Below are 15062 nucleotides of genomic sequence, written 5' to 3'. Positions count from 1 at the left end.
TTGTGAGATGTGCGGTTGACACTTTCTCCCCTTCCTCCCACAGGTGCCTTCGATTAACCTCTGTTTTGAAAGCTCCTACCTATTTTTGATCTGAAGTTTTAGTGGGATTTGTAGTTTTGCTAAAAATGCAGGATGTGTTTTTATTTCTTATTTTCTTTGCTGATTTTGGATTAATTGCTCTTTAATGCTTTCTAAGAAGAGTAAGGGCAACTACTTTATTCACAATATTAAAATTGAAAGTCCAGATTTTTAAAGTAAGACAGAAATTCTTGATGTCAGTATTTTGTATAGTTTAATATTCTAGTGTATGGTAGAAATAGACTTAAATGAGGCATTCCTCACTGCATCCTGCTCATACAGTGCAATCTCTGTTCTCTTTAGATACCATAGACCAGTGCTACTCAGAAATGGCAGTCTGTTGATAAGGGGCTTGAGCCATAATGTAAATCAGTGATTTACATTTGTACAACTTCCTTTATCAAAATAGTTTTCTTTCAAGAGAAATGTCAGCTGAACTAAACAATATGTTTTAAGGACATAACTGATTTACATCCTGGTAAAAATTTCTCATTTTGTTGAGGACTGATAACAGTTGGTAGATCAACAGGCTGTGAACAGTACTGAGTAGCACTGCTGTACAGTATGGATGTGTGGCTGTCAGGTGGAATCGTTACGTAGTTAATGCAGTCGTTCCTTTATTTATGATTATGATTGCCACTGGCCAGTTGTGTAATGAACGTCACTGGTTAGCATGGCTGAAATAAAAGTGTTGCTTCTCTATAATTAGGAGTCCTTGGGATGGGGTATGTTTTGCCATATACTTTTTCTCTGCTAGGGACTCCTCAGTGTAGTGATTTATTTCTGTAAGCCATACTGTGGAGATCATGCAGAGGTAGCTCCTGTAAGGAGGATACTGCTTTATGAGAATTTCAGGAATGTGAATTGGATCATTATAAAGAGTTGTAGGATTCACTGTTATAATTCTGGATGAATATGTAAATTTAAAGATGTGCTGTCTAAAATGTTTCTCTCAGCTCTGTTGGTGGGGAGACATGTGGAGAAATAATAAAATAATAGAATTTTAGTTTTTTGTCTCCTAAGACTTCCATGTGATTGAAAGATGTGCTTTTCTGGATATGGTCTCTGTTGTCTAATTGCCCATTTGACTTCTCTATATCAGAAATAGAGACATATCATGGAATCAGGTACTTCTCATAAGCTCTGTTATTAATATATTCCTAACATAATAAACTTTGTCCACGAGGTCATGGTTTTTCCCATCAGTATACATTTTTAAGATTGTTAAAGACTTGGGAGACACCAGGTCCTTTATAAGAAGTGAACTTTCGATTATAACTTTAGAAAAAAATTTTCTAGGCAACAAAATACTACCTTTTAGGCTAAAGATTGGCTCCTCCTGTGGCTCAGCTGGTAAAGAATCCGCCTGCAATGTGGGAGATCTGGGTTTGAACCCTGGGTTAGTTTTGTTTGTTTTTTAATTTTATGTCAATTTAGTAGTTCTCCCTTATCTGTGGAGCATATGTTGTTCCAAGATCACCAGGGGATGCTGGAAACCTCAGATTATACCAAACCATGTGTGTACTGTTCTTACCTATAAATGTATACCTATGATAAATTAGGCCCAATGAGAGATTAATGGGCTTCCCTGGTGGCTCAGCTGGTAAAGAATCCGCCTGCAATGTGGGAGACCTAGGTTCAATCCCTGGGTTGGGGAGATCCCCTGGAGAAGGGAAACACTACCCACTCCAGTATTCTAGCCTGGAGAATACCATGGACTGTAGTCCATGGGGTCGCAGAGAAGTTGGACACGACTGTGTGACTTTCCCTTTCACTTCTCAGACTAAAGATTCATGGCCAAGACATATTATCGAAGTATATTTGAATATATACGGAAAGTGCTTGAAACTATGTATATATCTTTAATGGGAAAAACTTACTTCATAACTGTTCTGATTATAAAATTTATTTTTTTCTTCTCCAAATTTATTTTTTATATTTGAATTTAATTTTTTTAACACTACAAACATTTTGTTTTGAAGTATAGCCAATTAACAATGTTGTGATAGTTTTATGAATGGTGAAGGGACTCAGCCATCCATGTATATGATTCCATTCTCCTTCAAACCCCCACCCCCATCCAGGCTGGCACATAACATTGAACAGAGTTCCATGTGCTATACAATAAGGTTTTGTTGGTTATCCTGTTCTGATTATAAAATTTAATTATGAGATAAATACCTGTGGGTAGTCCAGCTTACCCAGTGACATTTTTGAAATAATTTTCCATCTTTGCCAGTCACTTTATTATAGTGAAAGTTTGAAACTAACGTGCCATCAGTGGAGTTAGTATAGTACTTTGCTGTCCTAGGAATAGGTAATCTTAGAAAAACAAAATCTGAGGTCATAGAATTCGTAGGATGGATTCACAACAGTGGAAAAAAATTTATTTTTCTTTGCTGTCTAGATTCTTTTCTAGTGCCACCAGATGTCAGTGTAATCACAGGACCAGAGAAATACACGGTAGATAAAATTGTTGCAAATATTCTTTTTTGCTTTGTGAAAGAGATAGGGAAAAAGTTTACTCAAATTAGATAAGCAGTGGAAATTATTTTATTGTTGAATTATGTAGAAATTTGAAGTGCAAAATGGAGAATAGATGCAGAACTTTAGAGTGTAGATGCAGTTAAAAATTCATGTACAAATCAAATGTACTAATATGATATATAGGTAATCTCTGAGACTCCTCAGAAATCACCAACCTGTTGCTATAAGTGGAGGAGATGGCCAGCCTGTGGTTAAACTGTTCTATACAGCCTTACTGATCATGATATTTCTCAGTAGAATTGTGGTCAAAATCTGAGCTTCAAGATGAAAGAGTATATTTCTAGCTTGTAGATATAAAACTCAACTCACTACGATTTTTGTGTTCGGTACAGAACTTGTCTATAGGAGTTCCTTAGAACACAGTGTCACTTTAGGCATTTTTCCAAAAGAGCATTCAGTAGGATAGTCACATTTTTAAAAGTCCTTCCTTTAGAAATTTATTCTTTGATGAATGCTGCATTGAATAATGATCATTGCTTACTATTTTTAGTTTGAGTTTCTTATTCCTAGATGTATTACTTACATTTTGTGTCGCTCTTTATTTCTTATCCTGTTTCTCTCAGATGAGAATCCTGTGTTGAGTCCTCGTGTTCATGAAGTCTGTGTGTGGGCCTTGTGGCTGCACTCAGTGTGCTCCATGCCTCAACTGAGTTTTGATTTTGGTTAGAAGTTTTATGCACGGCTGTTTCCATTTCCTTGATTTCTTCTTTTCAATAATATTTGATATTCATGTTATGTTATCTCAGATTACTTCTTTTTCCCTCTTAAATACAGGAAATGGAAAAACTGTGTTTCTTTAACAGTATAAATGTCTCCCTAGAAATTATTGCAGGAAATGATGTTATCATATCATTTTTGCTTTCTTAGACTTCAGTTTGTACAATTTCTTCAGCATAGTAGTCTGACCTGTTGGGGGAGGAGTAGTGTCCCTGTCCTCAGAGCTTCTGGATTTTCTTTTCTGCTGTGTCAGCTAGAGTCTTATAGACGAAATCTGTTTGGATCGAAAAAAGGAAACCCTTTCTCCCCTTTCTCTGTGTACCTCAGGCACTCTGAGCTCTGTCTTCAAAATGAGATGTTTTATTTCATCTTTATTCTTTATCCTTGAACTCTAGTCCTCTGATTCTACTTTCTTTTTCTCTTTGAGAATCCACAGTACTTTTCCAGGTTCCAGAATTACTCATTTCCTTTCTCTCCTTGAACACCTGTCTCAAACCATAGGAACCACAACTAATGGCCTGGCTCCCTGTCTTCATTGCCAGGCATGTATCTTGGAGGTAGAGATGCCTAGTATTCTAGGTTAAATTCCAGTTCAGTTAAATTCTAAACTCTAGACGAAAGCTGTCCTCTGGAACTTGCTGCTGCTGCTGTTGCTAAGTCATTTCAGTCATGTCCGACTCTGTGTGACCCCATAGACAGCAGCCCACCAGGCTCCCCCGTCCCTAGGATTGTCCAGACAAGAACACTGGAGTGGGTTGCCAATTCCTTCTCCAATGCATGAAAGTGAAAAGTGAAGGTGAGGTCGCTCAGTCGTGTCTGACTCTTCATGACCCCATGAACTGCAGCACACCAGGCTTCTCTGTCCATGGGACTCTCCAGGCAAGAGTACTGGAGTGGGGTGCCATCGCCTTCTCTGATGAATGAGTCTACCTATTTGTAAAAATGTGACTAATGAAAACAGTGCAATCACTAGGTTATTACACTGTGTGAATTCAGTTGTCAAGAGGAAGCAACTTAAAGGACATCACACAATCTATAAACCAGCGGGAAGGAGCCATCCAGACTTTGCCCTGCCGAACCATTTCTGGGCGATGATTAGACAGGTTCTCATAGATGATATACTGTGTGCAGAAGTGCTGATCAGAATCAGGTTTGGCATGGTATGCGACTGTATTGATGGTTTGAGTCACATCACTGTCTGGCTTGGGCTTTCTAATAAGGATCTGGCCCCCACCGGCTGCAACAAGCTTAATAAGGTTGTCCTTTGGATGGTGTTTGAAGGTTCCCCCAAAATATAAGTAGCATCCATCAGACAGCTTTGGCAACAGCTGTTCTCTGTTGAGCCTGCTTTTCTGTGGTCCTTCAGGAATTTCATACTTTCTTTCCTGTTCACATTCTTTGCTTTATAGACATACTTTCACCCATTCAAATTTTAGGATCCAGTATCCACTGAGAATTCCAAGCATACATTTCAGGGTGCTTTGAACTGTATCACCAGGAACAATGATATGAGTTACTGTACTGTCAAACTCAGCACATTTTTTAGCCTTAAGAATCGTTGCACTCTCCAGAAATTGAGAGCAAGAATGGAGTAGTGACTCCTGAAAAGACAGTCTCTGCAAACTATCTTCCGTCCAAGAAATCCTTGCCATCAGGTTGTAATGGGAAGCTTGGGCATCACGATAGAATTTTCAGTCCTGTTTCTAAGAGATGCAGAAGCAGCAGTCAGAGCACTGGTGGAAACTCTGTTAAGCAAACAGTGTTCTCAGAAAACATGCCATTGCCTGGTTGTTCTTTACCACCTTCGAACAAACTTAAAGTTGGTGACACGTTAAGGAGGAAAAGCCGTACTATATTGGTTGAATCCATTAGCCTTTCGCCAGGTATGCCGCCTTCTACACTGAACAGTCCAAGTTACAGATGAATGATGTGTAGTCCCTCAGCAACAAAGCTGTGGCCCATTAGCCTTACAGCTGTGAAGAGAAATCATCGAGGAGAGACTTTGCTCCATATTGCTTCAATTAAGGGCGACATCCCTTCCGTTGAATACCTCTTACAAAGTGGAAGTGACCCAAATGTTAAAGATCATGCTGGGTGGACACCATTGCATGAAGCCTGCAATCACGGGCACCTGAAGGTGGTGGAATTGCTGCTCCAGCACAAGGCGTTGGTGAGCACCACTGAAGAATGGGCATGTGGACATTGTCAAGCTGTTACTCGCCTATGGAGCCTCCAGGGAGGCAGTCAACATATTTGGTCTGCAGCGGGTGGATTATGCAGACAGTAAAAATATGAAATCACTGTTGCTGCTACCGGAGAAGAAGGAATCATCATCAACTAGCCATTGCTCAGTAGTAAACACTGGTCAGCGTCGGGATGGGCCTCTTGCACTTATAGGCAGTGGACTTTCTTCCGAACAACAGAAAATGCTCAGTGAGCTTGCAGCGATTCTTAAGGCTAAAAAATGTGCTGAGTTTGACAGTACAGTAACTCTTGAAAGTGTCCTAAATTTGTACTGTCCAATCACTAGCCTAGTGTGGATCTTGAACTCTTTCCATGAGGCTAGTTTGATTGAGGTACTCAAATTTTCATTTAATTTTAATTAATCAGATTTAAGTAGCCACGTATGGCTGCTGGCTTCTGCGTTGGAGAGTGCAGCTCTTTGTACATCCTTAAATGAGCTATGGTCCTCTTCTGTCTTTGAAATGTTGGTCCTCTTTGCAATAGTATGTAGTACTAGGTGGGTCCCATGTAGAGAGGTGAGGGAACAAAGAAAACACCAACTTATCCTGTCCTTTGCTTATCAGTGGGATGGTAGAAATTGCAAATGAATTTCCCTCATTACTCTCAGTTGATTAGGTGATTATCAGACTTATGCTCCAAACCATCTAAAGAAGTGTCTTTAGGTCTGTGAAAACTTTGACAGGAAGTGGAAGGACCAAAAAAAAAAAAAAAAAAAAGCGTAAAGGTTCTGTGTTAATAAGCATCTGCCTACCTATAGACCCAATTCTGTTTTTTGGAAGAAAGAAACATTGGGCAAGTGAATGACTGTTCATAGAGGAGCTGACCATGCAAAGAAAGAGGATTATGAGCTTTGAATTCCTTTTTTGAATGGGAAATAGTGTATATGTTTGTAAGACAGATCAGTTATGGCTGTGGAGGAGGAAAGTTAAACATAAGCGTTTATTAAACTAATAAAGCGGATTTGTGGATGATTATCATGGAGGAAATAATTCGGACAGTAGATTGGGGAAACCTGAGAGTTTGCACTCTCATTTTGAAGGGGACCTGAATATGCAGTTCTCTTAGTGCTGGTGATGGTTGTTGCAGTTAATTGGGTTGTTGGTCAGAAGGATTGATTCTGCATAGGGGACAGACTCACCTTAGGGCACATGGAGTGTTGGTAAGAGAAGTTTAATCAGAGGTCTGAATAATTGAGGTAATTTTAATTATGGCCTAATTCCTCATGATTGAAAAGCTAATAACCTTCTGAGTATCCTGTATGTATAGTTTGTTAAGAAGAGAAGGTGACCAGTAGTTTATCAGGAAGGGGGTAAGGGGACTGAGGGAGGGAAGGAAAGAACATTTATTGAGCACTTACTGTATTTACTTATATTAATTATTTAGTCAAAATAAAAACCCCTAGGTAAGTAGATTATTCTTATTTTATAAATGTGAGTGAGGGAATAACTTGCTCATAGCTGGACAGAGTGCCTGACTACACAGTCTGTGTTCTTTCCATTACAGTTAGGACACCATTATGATCCTAAATTATAATTCAGATGTGTTTGAGACATCTGAGCATTTTTGTGAGCATGAACCAGTACATGGCAAATTCGGGGGTAGAATTAATGGTTTTCAGGTGGAGATTTTTATTTGTGTGACTAGGAGGTAGGGGGGCTTTTGGGAAACATGGGTATTGAAGAACAGCCTGGAATTCATATTTGAGCCCTGTAGTGAGAGGAGCTGAAAGCAGAAGGTGAAGGATCTGTTTCTGTGAGCGGCTCTGAGAGGCACAGGGTTATTAGTGGCCCTACTCTGTAGGAGACTTAGGGACAGAACATGTTGAAGGTTAGGGCACAGGGCATCTTCTCCAAGGGTGCTCAGACATACAGCATGTTGCCTCTACAGTGGGGCTGCAGGGAAACCAGCAGTACTTTGGCATCTCGCATGTTCAGAGTTGGGAGATAAGCCTACGGCCTAGGTGACACTCTCGTTGGCACTATGCCAGTTATAAACTTCAAATGGCCTTTACAACTGTGAACCACCAGGAAGGTGTCTCAGAGCAGATGACAGGTTTAGGAGACTAGAAGTCTTTGTGGGGGTAGAATTTGTTAGGTAATGCAGTTTCCATACTATGCGGGTGGGGCCATGAGCTGGTGAAAAATACTAAAAGCTTTTATTGTGAAGCATTTAAAGTGTATTTGAAAAGAGAATATAGTGAACCTCCTGTGTAATGTCAGCCAGTTATAGCTGTTATCAACTTGTTTCTTCTGTAACCCCAATGTCAAGATTTGAAATTTTAGTTTACAGTTAACATGACTTGACTTGTACCCAAGTTAATGAGTCCCAAAGGAACTCAGAACAAAGACAGTGTTACATTTTGTTTATTTATTCATATCTCGACTACTTTCAAAGAGAATTTGAGGTAACTGATGCTTAAGGTAAGAGTAAACATTACACATCTACCAGAATGGGTAAAAAAGGAAAGATTGAAATTGCCGAGTGTTTATGAGGATGTAGAGCAACCGAAAGATAGATTACTGGTGGGAGTGTGAATTTGTTTCAGCCACTTTGAGAAACTGTTTGGAAGAATTTACTAAAGCTAAATACGTACATATCTTCTGTCCCAACAGTTCCGTCCTTAGGGATATATCCCAAAGTAATGTGTATCAGTGTTCACTAAAAGTGACATGTGCTAGAATATTCTTATTGTTGCACACTCTTTAACAGCCCCAGACAGAAAGCTTTCCAAATAGCATCTGCCAGCAATAGAACGGGTAAATAGTGTTCTGTTTACACAAGGAGATGGTACACAGCAACAAAAAGGGGTGATCGGCAACTGGAGGCAATAATATTGAAAAATCTTATAAATATAATGTTGAACCAGAGAAACTAGATATAATAGAGTTCAGATCTTCGTCAACTTAGGAAAGGGTTACATCCCAGTAAACCCACTGTAAGCTGAAAATGTTGTAAGTTAAAAATCCGCTTAATACATCTAGCCTACCAGACGTCATTGCCTAGTCTAGCCTACCTTAAACGTGCTCATAACATGTTCATTAGCCTACATTGTGCCTTTCATTAGGCACAAACATCTTACACAAAGCTTATGTTATAATTTAAAGTGTTAAATGTCTCATGTAATTTATTGAAACTATACTGAAAGTGAAAAACAGAATGGTTGCAAGTGTGTCATTTGTTTATCCTCGTGATTTGGTGGCTGGCTGATGGGGAGCTGCAGCTTGCTGCCACTGTTCAGTGTTGTGAGAGATGGTTATACCACATGTTGCTAGCCCAGGAAGATATCAAAATTCAAAGTGCAGTTTCTTCTGAATGTGTCTCCCTTTTACATTATCGTAAAGTCAAAAAATTGTTGTTGAACCATCTTAAGTTGGGGACTGTATTTTCTGGCTCTTTACAGAAAGTTTGCTGACTCCTATTCTTTTTAATATTACCGGGACTAGTTGAGGGAGTCCTAACTAATAGCTGGGAAGCCTGGTCTCCAGTCTGATAGGCATTAGCTCTGTGACATTGGGCAGATCACTCAACTCCTCAAGATTTATGTTCCGAACAAGCAGGTGATGAGCTGTGCTCCTAAAAGTTGCTACAAATTCATTTTTCCTTAAAAAAAAAAAAGCAAAAACACCTAACTTTTTGTCAAGGCTTACAAAATTTCACGTCTTTCTACCTTGGTTGCTTTATTTCCTCTCCTGACAATCTTATTATTCCTTACATATACTCAGCTCTTCTACCTCACTGCCTTTATACTTCCTGTTTCCTGTTTGGAGTACTCATCTTCCACTTTTTTGCATGCTTACTGCTTCTTGTCTCTCATTTCTCTGTTCAGAAGTTTCTGTATCAAAGAGATGATGTCTGTCCCATTTTCTACCATGGCATTCTCCCAACCAAGTGCTAACCAGGTCCGAACCTGCTTAGCTTCCAAGATCAGACCATAGCATTCTCAAACTCAGTTACTGCCTGTTACTTTACCTAGTAAGTTTCACTTGTTTTTCCCCATAAAAAAATTTCACAGTTGCTTTTGTCAGAACTTATTTTATCAATGTGCTAACTTACTATCAGTCCCACTAGAATAGAAGTTCCATGAAGGCAACTACTTTGTAGGTTGGTTGCTTTCTATGCCTCTCGTGCTTATTACTGTCTTTGGCACGGTTGAATGATTGGATTAACTATTTACTATTGCTGAGTCTTAAAGGACATGGTAAAATGGCCAGTTTTCTTTTGAATGCAAATAAGAGCCCTGGACTGGAATAGATCAGTTTTCATTCCAATCCCAAAGAAAGGCAATGCCAAAGAATGCTCAAACTACCACACAGTTGCACTCATCTCACATGCTAGTAAAGTAATGCTCAAAATTCTCTAGGCTTCAGCAATACGTGAACCGTGAACTTCCAGATGTTCAAGCTGGATTTAGAAAAGGTAAAGGAATAAGAGATCAAACTGCCAATATCCGTTGGATTATTGAAAAAACAAGAGAGTTCCAGAAAAACATCTATTTCTACTTTATTGACTATGCCAAAGCCTTTGACTGTGTGGATCACGATAAACTGTGGAAAATTCCGAAAGAGATGAGAATACCAGACCACCTGACCTGCCTCTTAAGAAACCTGTATGCAGGTCAGGAAGCAACAGTTAGAACTGGACATGGAAAAATAGACTGGTTCCAAATAGGAAAAGGAGTATGTCAAGGCTGTATGTTGTCACCCTGCTTATTTAACTTATATGCAGAGTACATCATGAGAAACGCTGGGCTAGATGAAGCACAAGCTGGAATCAAGATTGCTGGGAGAAATATCAATAAACTCAGATATGCAGATGATTCCACCCTTATGGCAGAAAATGAAGAAGAACTAAAGAGCCTCTTGATGAAAGTGAAAGAGGAGAGTGAAAAAGTTGGCTTAAAGCTCAGCATTCAGAAAACTAATATGGCATCTGGTTCCATCACTTCATGGGAAATAGATGGGGAAACAGTGGAAACAGTGTCAGACTTTATTTTTTGGGGCTCCAAAATCACTGCAGATGGTGATTGCAGCCATGAAATTAAGACTCCTTGGAAGGAAAGTTATGACCAACCTAGATAGCATATTGAAAAACAGAGACATTACTTTGTCAACAAAGGTCTGTCTAGTCAAGGCTATGGTTTTTCCAGTGGTCATGTATGGATGTGAGAGTTGGACTGTGAAGAAAGCTGAGCACCGAAGAATTGATGCTTTTGAACTGTCGTATTGGAGAAGACTCTTGAGAGTCCCTTGGACTGCAAGGAGATCCAACCAGTCCATCCTAAAGGAAATCGTTCCTGAACATTCATTGGAAGGACTGTTGCTGAAGCTGAAACTTCAATACTTTGGTTACCTGATGCCAAGAACTGACTCATTTGAAAAGAACCTGATGCTGGACGACAGATGATGAGATGGTTGGATGGCATCACCAACTCAATGGACATGATTTTGGGTAAACTCCGGGAGTTGGTGATAGACAGGGAGGCCTGGTGTGCTGCAGTTCATGGAGTCGCAAAGAGTCGGAAGTGACTGAGTAACTGAACTGAACTGAAGAGCCCTGGAAAAAAATTAAACTATTATTATAGCTAAGTTGATTTCAGTGGCTTGTTGTTTGCACCCCCTTTTATAATCATTTAAGTTCTTCCACAGAGCTGTCAAGTATGTTTATATAATCATCCTTAACTTACATATAATGTGAAGTCTTAAGAGTAGTGACTGTTTTCAAAACACTGTAGTTTGCTGATTTTCTGGGATCTATAAGTGAATATGGCTTTTGTTTTTGTTTTTAAAATCAAATTTTGTAAAATTTCAGGCAGTATTTCTTCAAATATATTTTTTTGCTGCCTGATTCTTATTCTTTTCACCTTCCGGGACTCCAGTTAATGTATGGTGCGCTGTTTGATGTTGTCCACAGGGCCCTGATATACAGTTGGTTTTCCTTTAGTGTTTTTTTTCCTCTTTCATTTCTTTAGATTAAATGATTTATATTAATGTCTTCAAGGACATCAACTCTTCTACTATCTCTGATTTTTCAAGCACATCCATTTCTTTTTTCAGTTATAGAATTTCCACTTGGTTCTTCTTTTTCTTTTTTTAAGTTTTTTTCCTCTGCTCAGATTCTCTCTCTAGCCTCCCTGTATACCATAGATATTAACCTGTTTTTATAGTACCTGCTTTAGTTAATCTGTTCAGTCCAGAATCTGGACCGTTTTGGGGTTAGTTTCTCCTTACTACTTTCTGACTTGTATACTGGACATTGTGGATAGTATTTCATAGAGACTTGAATTTTGTTATTCTCTGAGGAATAATTATTATTTTTCTTTTTTTAAATAATAGATTATTTACTGGCTTATCACCTTAAATATGTTTAGGTTTGATTTTATGCTCTATTGAGATCGTATTTTCCAGTCTAACTTCCCGGAGGACTCAACTCTCATCCTCTGCCTCCATTCTGATCAGAGCTTATTTTAGGCTTTGTTAGAGAAGATGTAGAGTAGTCCTTAGTCTTAGATGTGGTCTTTATTCCGAGGGCTCTGCCTTTTGGATTTCTTAGATAGATGCCTGGAGTGTTAATGAGGCATTGAGGTAGCAAGCCGTGTGGTTTCACCGCTCTGACTGGGCCGGAACTCCTAGGAGTCCCGTTGCCCCTCAGCACTGTTTGTCTTCCGGTTATCTGCTGCATTCTTAGCTCTTCAGCAGTTCTCTGGTAAGATTCGTCTTCTTTGCACATGTGTAACCCGGACCTTAGGCAAGGATTCTTGGCCAACTTCCACAGTGGGATTCCCCCCTGCACAGTTCTCTTTTCTCTTGGGCTTTGCCCCACCCATTTCAACTGCTTAAACTCTGATCTCTTCCTCAGCTCAGCAGACTGCTGCAGTCTCCTCGGCTGTTTCCTCTTCTTGGAGTATTCTTTCTTCAACCTTTCTCTTTTTATGCCTGGACTTTAGCTCACTGCCCCACAATCCAGAAATGTCCCCAGGCAGATGGCTGGGATCATCATGGGTCTGCCATGATTTCCTCCCCTTTCTTTAGGAGTCATAGTCTTTTGCCCATGGTTTAATACTAGGAAAAGTTGTTCTCTGTTTTCTACTGTTACACTGGCTAGTTTAGTGCCGTTGTATTGTCATATCAGGAAATACAATTCTGTAACCTGTTCTGTTTGGAGACGAATGAATTCTTAAAAAGAGAAAATCTCATTTTATTTTAGATATTTATTTTTCATTCACCTAGTCAATGCTTATTTGTTGTCTGTCTTCTGTCTGCGATTGGCCTTGAGCACGTAAGGGGAAGGGGACCCAGTTTCTGTCCTCAAGAAGCATAGTTTCCTTATGATAAGGAGGAGCAAATTTTAAGTTCAAGTTTGGGTATTTTTTTAAATTAACTTTTATTGAAGCATAATACACTTGGTCATGGAATGGTTCCCACTGCCCCTCCAGCTTGTTAAGTTGTTATATAAGGATAAAAAGTTACTCAGTTCTTCCAAAGGAGAGGCGTTGATGGTAGTGTTACCAGCCAGGGTTCTTGGCCTCCTTAACCAATAGAAGTTGATCAGAGGCCAGACTAGAAATTCAAGCAAGGCTTTATTGGAACCCTGCTATAGCAGTGGGAGTGAGAACAAACAACAGGTTCCCTTGCTCATTTCCTGAGTTGGGGTGAGTGTGTTCCTTATGTGGGGTGAGGGTAGGAGTGTCAGGAGAGTTTGGGCCACAGGAATGGCTTAGGTGGTTTGTCAGCGTTTTATGTGGTGTTGTGTGCAGGCCCCCGACCCCCGTTTGCTCTAGGCGCTTCAGAAGTGGCATTTGGGTTTTTAGTCTCTTGTCTAGGATTTGCTCCATCTGTGCATGCATGCAGTTCTTTTTAGTACCATACAATTTCTTGCTATTTTGTTGATCGAGGAGATGTTTGTCCAGGTGCAAGCATGGTAGCAGGTCTCAGGTCTCAGCCTGTCTTAGTAGGGTATAAGCTCTAAATACACTTTTCTAAACCACTATTTCTTAATTATTACCCATTAGTCAACCAGTTGCTTTGTTTTGAAATAATTAGCAAAAGGTATAAAAATACTACTTTGCCACTGAGAAATTTTTTCACTAGACATGCAGAATTCAGATATCTTAGTGTATTTATGATACTAAAATTTTTCTCTCTGACTTCTGTACTGTATTTAATAATAAAATTTTTTTTGACTTTCATTTTTAGAAGGTCAGCCTAATTCATGGAAACAATCTTATTTTCACTCTGTTTCATATATCACCACTGACAACCTGATAATCTTCAACTTAAGGTCTTGACTGTAGAGTGATTTTTGCCAGCAGTCACTGATAATGATGTATGAATTGGATATGAAACAAATTTATTTCCTTTTCTATCCTGACCTCCACCCCCAAATAGGTTGATTTTAATTGATTATAGAAACATAACTTAGCTTGAAAAACTTTCTTTGCCTGATAAAATGTCCTTGAATATTAACTTAGAAATAAGAGAAGTTAGGTTAAACTACTTCAGTGATACTCTCTCAACCAAGGTGTTTGAATATCTGAAACCTTCCAGTATAAGAGAATTCTTGATTAAAGAACTTCTTTATCCTTATGAGAAAAATTTAAGGATTTCATCTTCCCATTGTTTCATGTATATTACCATTTTTCAAGTGTGGTCCTTTGTCCGAATGTCTAGTGCCTTTTTAACTTTTCACTGCCTTTTTAACTTTTCACTGAGACTTGTTGATTCTAACTTCCTGCCTCCTACAACAGTAGAAGATATAGAATAACTGTATGCTTGAAATGAAATTAAAAATCTTCGTTTTCAAAACTCCTTTCACGTCATCAGGCACACAGATCAGAGCTTCCTATATACATCTCTGCTGTCCTTGTAGGTACTGGTATTTCTTCACAGTTACAGTTCTAAAAAGTTAGTGTAATAGCCTAATACCACAGCATTCACAGTGTACATGATTTGCTAATGGTGTATGTGTGTACTTATTTTGTTAATGTCTAACTGTCTCTGGCATTCTATTTTTTCATTAACTCCTTTAGAATTGCCCACCTTCATAACAAAATTTTTTGGTGGATAATATTGTAGAAAGTTCAGCCCCACTGTTTGTTGTATCAAGTTAATAGCATTATACCTGTGTCCATCCTCATTAGGTAGGGTTCATAAACTGTCACATGTGCATGATATTAGACTACACATATCCTGTGCTAATATTAAGTTAGATATGTGGAAAAAAGTAGCATAATGTAATTAGTAAAAGGGCACATAATTTTTAGGTCTCTGTAGGCATGCAAACTCTTCCTTCAAATAATCTATTGTAGTGGCAACTTGGGAGTCATTCGTTTCATTTACTGTAGTGAAATAATATGCATTTCTTTAACAACCCTCCTAAGTTTGTCTGGAGTCCCCTTTTAGTTCAAATAAGCAGGGTTCTACTAAATTTTCATTGGTTGGTAAAAGAACATCATTGTAACAAAGATTGTTGTTTATTAT

At 38.9% G+C, this 15062-nt stretch overlaps 1 protein-coding gene across 2 annotated transcripts in view; it reads left to right on the top strand.

Annotated features, from left to right (window-relative positions):
* The window catches only part of ASB3 (ankyrin repeat and SOCS box containing 3), a 161504-nt gene that overhangs the window by 108771 nt on the left and 37671 nt on the right, over positions 1 to 15062 (top strand). The gene's annotated exons all lie outside the window — the stretch shown is intronic.

The sequence above is a fragment of the Budorcas taxicolor genome, chromosome 11 (assembly GCF_023091745.1).
Source record: "Budorcas taxicolor isolate Tak-1 chromosome 11, Takin1.1, whole genome shotgun sequence".
Classification (NCBI taxonomy): domain Eukaryota; kingdom Metazoa; phylum Chordata; class Mammalia; order Artiodactyla; family Bovidae; genus Budorcas; species Budorcas taxicolor.
The sequence above is the reverse complement of the archived record's forward strand: the minus strand, read 5'-3'. Positions and strand labels throughout refer to the sequence as shown.